Here is a 6,000-nt window from a genome sequence, read left to right on the forward strand (position 1 = left end):
CTTCACTTTCTGCCATAAGGGTGGTATCATCTGCATATCTGAGGTTATTGATATTTCTCCTGGCAATCTTGATTCCAGCTTGTGTTTCTTCCAGTCCAGTGTTTCTCATGATATACTCTGCATATAAGTTAAATAAGCAGGGTGACAATATACAGCCTTGACGTACTCCTTTTCCTATTTGAAACCAGTCTGTTGTTCCATGTCCAGTTCTAACTGTTGCTTCCTGACCTGCATACAGATTTCTCAAGAGGCAGGTCAGGTGGTCTGGTACTCCCATCTCTTTCAGAATTTTCCACAGTTTATTGTGATCCACACAGTCAAAGGCTTTGGCATAATCAATAAAGCAGAAATAGATGTTTTTCTGGAACTCTCTTGCTTTTTTCATGATCCAGCGGGTGTTGGCAATTTGATCTCCTAAAAAAATCAAAAAACCTAATGCTATTATGTTTTGTTCATTATTTCTAAGATTGAGGGGCTTCCCTGGTGGTCCAGTGGTTAAGAGTCTGCCTTGCAATGCAGGGGACACTGGTTTGATCCCTGGTCTAGGAAGGTCCCACATGCCTCAGGGCAACTATTGAGCCCACATACTGCAACTACTGAAGCCTGCGCACCACAGAGTCCATGCTTTGCCACAAGAGAAACCACCACAATGAGAAACCCACTACAACTAGTGAGGAGCCCCCACTCTCCACAACTAGAGAAAGGCCTGCAGAGCAATGAAGACCCAGCACAGCCAAAAATAAATAAATATTAAAGTTGATTTGAAAATGCCGTCTTTACTATATGCCAAATTTTCTTATATCTGACTCTAAATGTATTTAGAGCTTGTTGATCCCTTGTTTCAAAGCTACTACTCATTGCAACAGCTCAAGAGCAGTGTTTTCATATCTGGTATGGTAAGTTTTCTCTACAAAATTTCACTTATTTTGTACTAGATGAACTGAAGAATTAACTTAAAAAGTTCTCCCAGGATTTACTTTGATTTTGATTGAGGTTGCCCTGAGTTTATAGATTAGGGGAGAATTAGAAATTTTTTCAACGAGTCTTCCCACTCAAGAATATATTTCTCCCACTTTTTTCAAGTCTCTTTTATACAATCTTTTTTTTCCTCATCATGATGTGTCTTATAGGATCTTAGTTCTCCCACCAGGGATCAAACCCTGCAGTGGAAGCTAAGAGTCCTAACCACTGGACCTCCAGGGAATTCCCTCTTTTAAATGATTTTATTTATATAGTTAGATTAATAGAGATTTATAGAGATCTTACAAATTTCTAGTTAAATTTATTTCCAAATATTTAGGAGGCTATTGGTATTGTAAATGATATCAATATTATCATTTAATGGGCATTATTGCTGAATTCCTGTTTTTAATGGGAGTATCTCTAGTATTTCACCATTAAGGGTGACCTGATAAATAGGTTTTTGAAAATCAAGTTAAAGAGATCCTTCTCCTTCTTGTATTTGTTTTAGCTGCCTTGGGTCTTTGTTGCTGCCTGCAGGCTTTCTACATCTGCGGTAAGCCTGGACTGCACTCTAGTTGCAATGCACGGGCTTCTCATTGCAGTGGCTTCTCTTGCTGCGGAGGACAGGCTCTAGGGTGCACGGGCTTCAGAAGTTGTGGCTCTCAGGCTTAGCAGTTGCGGTGCCTGGGCTCGGTTGCCTTACAGCATATGGAATCTTTCTGAACCAGGGCCTGAACCCGTGTCCCCTGTATCTGCCGGTGGATTCTTTTTTTTCTTTTGGCAGGCAGATTTTCAACCACTGGACCATGAGGGAAGTCCAGATCCTTCTACTTGTAATCTGGCAAGAGTTTACTTAAAATCAGGGTTGATTTTCACTGGATGCTTTTTCGGGCTCCATTTTTATACGTATATATTGAACCCACACCCCCTGCAAAGGAAGCACACTCTTAACCACTAGACTGCCAGGCAAGTCCCATCAGGCTCCATTTTCAGGAACTATGGTTTCTTCATTAATTAGTACATATAGCTAATTGTTTTAATAGATTTCCTAATATGGAACCATGGTTGCAATGCTGGAATAACTTCTCCTTAGTTATATACATGATAGGCAGCCAGTGCCTGGATTTCATGGGGACACGTGCAAGAGTTCTTTGGCAGGTTCTCCAGGGGTTACAAGCAAGTTTCTTCAGCCCAGCAACTTACTGCTCTGCCCATTTTGTCCTCAGGAAAATACCCATGATCTTACTAAATCAGAGTGTATGCCAAAATAGGAAAGTATGGTGGCTCCCCGGAACCTTCCCTCACTACTGCCGTCTGCTCAGTCCTCCAGTCCAGGGCCCAGAGAGGCGTGGGAACGTGAGCCATCCATCGCATCAGTATCCCTCTACTTCTATGGCTGATTCACGTCAAGATCCTGCTATTCTCCTGATCACTTGAAAAACCCGTCGCTTCCAAACCTCTCAAGAGTCCATACACAGGAATAAAAAAGGATTATTGTAAAAGTGGCTTGAGGCTAAGAGTATGTTAGAAGTTAGGTCTATACTTTATGCCATTCAGCAATTATTTTTTAAATTTAATAAAGTAGGTTTAAAGACCAGCTTATCAAAATGCTAGTATAAAATACAGTCAAATGTCTGTCAGATCTGAGGAAGAATGCTTTTTCAGCACTGAAAGGAAAAATTGACTATTTGAATAAACAGTAAATCCAATAAATAAAATATGCACAGGATATAACCTGATAATTCACATACGAGGAAGGTTCAAGGGGTAAAAACAAAATGGAAAGATTAATTTTTACTAGTAATCAAAAAAGTGATTGAGATATACTTTTTGACATTTTTAAATTCTTTAAGTGAAAAATTAAATTGGGGTAAAATACACGTAACAAAGTTAACATCTTAACCATTTTTAAGTATACAGTTCAGTAGTGTTCAGTGCATTCACAATGCTACTGGAGATATACTTAACAGCATACTAGATTATCTTTAAAATTCAATGGTGAGCCACACTTTCTAGTTTATTCTGTTAGCAGTGTCGAAAGTTGATAAATATCTTTTAGAAAGCAATATAATTATGGTGGTAACAGCCATCATCCAGTAGTCCTACTCCTGGGAATTTGTGCTAAAAATAATTCAATTGAACCAAAAGGCTATATTCATAAATATATCTGTGACTATAGCAAATTATCACAAGCTTTGTCATTTACAACACAGATTTACTCTTTTATGGTTCTGGTGGATAAGAAGCCCTAAAATCAGCAGGACTGTGTTCCTTCTAAAAGCTCAAAAAGAGAATCCACCTTTTGCCATTTCCAACTTCTATAGTCTACCTGCATCCCGCTTCCTCCATCTTTGGAGTGCTTCATTGCAACTTCTGATTCCATTGTTAAATCTCCTTTTTTTGATTCCTCTTGAGTCCCTCTTATGATTCCACTGGGCCCACCAAGATAATCCAGGGTAATTTCTCAGGTCAAGGTCTTTAATTTAATCACAACTGCAAAATCCCTTTTGTCATATACGGTAACAAATTCCAGGGATTAGGATGTAATCCTGACAAAACGTGGTCCACTGGAGAAGGGAATGGCAAACCACTTCAGTATTCTTGCCTTGAGAACCCCATGAACAGTATGAAAAGGCAAAAAAATTGGACACTGAAAGATGACCTCCCCTGGTCGGTAGGTACCCAATATGCTACTGGAGATCAGTGAAGAAATAACTCCAGAAAAAATGAAGAGACAGAGCCAAAGCAAAAACAACACCCAGCTGTGGATGTGACTGGTGATGGAAGTAAAGTTCAATGCTGTAAAGAGCAATACTGCAGAGGAACCTGAAATGTTAGGTACATGAATCAAGGTAAATTAGAAGTGGACAAACAGGAGATGGCAAGAATGAACATTGACATTTTAGGAATCAGTGAACTAAAATGGACTGGAATGGGTGAATTTAACTCAGATGACCATTGTATCTACTGTGGGCAAGAATACCTTAGAAGAAATGGAGTAGTCCTCATAGTCAACAAAACAGTCCAAAATGCAATACTTGGGTGCAGTCTCAAAAAGGACAGAATGATCTCTGTTCGTTTCCAAGCAAACCATTCATTATCACAGTAATCCAAGTCTATACCCCGACCAGTAATACCGAAGAAGCTGAAGTTGAACGGTTCTATGAAGACCTACAGGACCTTTTAGAAATAACACCAAAAAAAAATGTCCTTTTCATTATAGGGGACTGGAATACAAAAGTAGAAGTCAAGAGATACATGGAATAAAAGGCAAATTTAGCCTTGGAGTACAGAAGGAAGGAGGGAAAAGGCTAACAGAGGTTTGCCAACAGAACGCACTGATCATAGCAAACACCCTCCTCCAACAACACAAGAGAAGACTCTCCACATGGACATCATCATGGTCCATCACCATGGTCAATACTGAAATCAGATTGATTATAATCTTTGCAGCTGAAGATGGAAAAGCTCTATACAGTCAGCATAAATAAGACTGGGAGCTGACTGTGGCTCAGTAGAAGTGCAGAGTTTTATCCACTAGACCACCAGGGAAGTCCCTGGACCGTTTGTTTTATAGAATATCTCACATCCTGGATTTGTTTCTTCAGCTCTTTGTGGTGTTATTTAACTTGTTCCTCTATTCTTCCTATTTCCTGTAAACTAATAGCTGGATGAGAGTCAGGTTCAATTTTGGGGGGTTTGAATACCTCAGAGGTGGTGCTTGTTGTGAGCTTCCTGCCGTACCACATCAGAGACAATGTCCTGTTAGCTTTTAGTGATGCTCACACTGAAGAGACAATGTTTTTACAATGGTTTTACTAAGATATAATTTACATACCATAGAATCCACCCCCTTCAAGTATACTATTCAATAACTTTTATCTATTTACAGTTGTACCACCACTGCCACAATCTAATTTTAGAACATTTCCATCACATTAAAATGAAACTTTGAACCCATTTTGAGTCCATCTCCATTTCTACTCTCAGCCCCAGGCAATCATTAATCTATTTTCTGTCTCTGTAGATTTGCCTTTTATAGAAACAATCATATTTTGTGTGCTTCAGTGTTCTGATCTCTCTGTTAACTCTCAGCTGGTTTCTGAACTCAATTCAGACATGTGAACCTAAGTCTGTTTTTTCCTTGCTCCTGGTTCTCTCAATCCCTCATTCATTTTGATCCACTTGTAAGAACAAGTGCTTTCTTCATTTTCTTGCCTATTTCTAATGCAAGAAATTTCTTCATTTCTTCGTATTTCTATGCAATATTTCTCGTGCTTTCTTCATTTTCTTGCTTTGTGCATTTTGTGCCATCTCATGTACCCCAGTAACCATTTCTCTGCTACCTTAGGTTGAGTATCCAGGGCCCTATTAGCCCAGAGGGAAATTTTGTAAGACATAAAAAAGTAAGTGTCCTTTCCACATAGATGCAGCCCTAGGGGCTCACTGCTTAGCAAGCAAAATGTACCTTTGAATTTAAAATGGTGCTTCTTGCAGGCAGACAAAACCAAGTCAGGGACTGCAACTGTTTCTTAGCTACCACAGTACAGGCTGGATTTCAACTTCACTCCTTGCCTGGTGTGTCCGTGGGAAAGGAATCGCCTGCACATCTACACGCAGCAGCACTGTTGGTTAAGATGAGATATTCAGCTAGCTCTCCTTTGTAACAGTAAATAGAGGTTTACTCTTACCCATTCAACATATATTTGCTGAGTGCGTTCCATGTCCTAATCAGGTGAGATGCTACAGATAAAAGTTAATAAAGTGGACACAGTCCCTTTCCATATGAAGCTTCCTGTCACTCTTCATTCTCAGTGACATTTTTCCAAGTGCCTTTCTTCCCAAACAGTTCCCATAGCCCAGTTCCAAACACCTACTTTAGCAGTACTAAAAATCATGATTACACAGGCAGTGTTCAAATTACAAAATAAAATGAAGAAAAACTATGGACATTTGGGTATTGACTCACCCAGTGATGATGCTTCCTAGTAATGTGTGCTTCTTCACATATTTTAGTCAAATAGTTTCTTTGGGGTA

Source organism: Capra hircus, chromosome 19 (genome assembly GCF_001704415.2).
Source record: "Capra hircus breed San Clemente chromosome 19, ASM170441v1, whole genome shotgun sequence".
Taxonomy (NCBI): Eukaryota; Metazoa; Chordata; class Mammalia; order Artiodactyla; family Bovidae; genus Capra; species Capra hircus.